Source organism: Theobroma umbraticum, unplaced genomic scaffold, assembly GCF_002168275.2.
Source record: "Theobroma umbraticum cultivar Fairchild unplaced genomic scaffold, ASM216827v3 scaffold_2.0, whole genome shotgun sequence".
Classification (NCBI taxonomy): Eukaryota; Viridiplantae; Streptophyta; class Magnoliopsida; order Malvales; family Malvaceae; genus Theobroma; species Theobroma umbraticum.
The window spans coordinates 150,349-151,073 of record NW_018397277.1 but is presented as its reverse complement, the minus strand read 5'-3'; the positions used below and the strand labels follow the sequence as shown (position 1 = coordinate 151,073).

Below are 725 nucleotides of genomic sequence, written 5' to 3'. Positions count from 1 at the left end.
TGACAAATTCCTCCCATGTCATTGGCTTTGACCTTGATGGTCTACTTCACTTAAGGGAGATAAACCATATTCTGGCCACATCCTTCAATCTAAGTCCCACCAATTCCATTGATCGATATGAAGAGCATCCCAAAGCTAGATAGATACATTCCATATCCTCCTAAAATCTCTACAAATCTTCCTCTGTATTTGAACTAGTAAATGATGAGGGTTTTAGCTTCATGAAATCCATCAAAGTAACTTTAATAGCCCTCTTTGATGTTCACACGAAGGCACATAGTTCAGATCTTGCAAACTAGAGTTAACTCATTCCTCATATTGTGCTTGTTCTCTACTATAGAACTTAGCAAATTTATTAGCCAAACGTTGCAACCCTACTAATAAATCCTCTAAGGGTGACACCTCCTCATGTAGGGTAGTCATCCCTAGCTCCCACATTCTCATCACTTGTATACATGTAACTAGATTCTACATTTCGAGCGTGCCTAATAATTGTGTTTCTGCTACAGTTCCTTGAAGAGGACACTCATGGTTGTTCCACAAGCTCGTCTAGGGCATCTTGTTTTCCCATAGCCTTTAAGGCAGCTCTCATTTTAGGTGATATCCTGTTCCAAGACAAAACGATACCATATTCAAAATTTTAAATTCCAAAATTTCATAGGTAAGCTTACTAAGAACTTGGGAATTAGTATAGCCTCATGCTCATAATTCATGCTCTAGTCACA

General features: G+C 38.5%; 1 protein-coding gene across 1 annotated transcript in view; it reads right to left on the bottom strand.

Annotated features, from left to right (window-relative positions):
* LOC110427613 (serine carboxypeptidase-like 44) overlaps positions 1-725 on the bottom strand; it is a 69,933-nt gene that overhangs the window by 62,689 nt on the left and 6,519 nt on the right. The gene's annotated exons all lie outside the window — the stretch shown is intronic.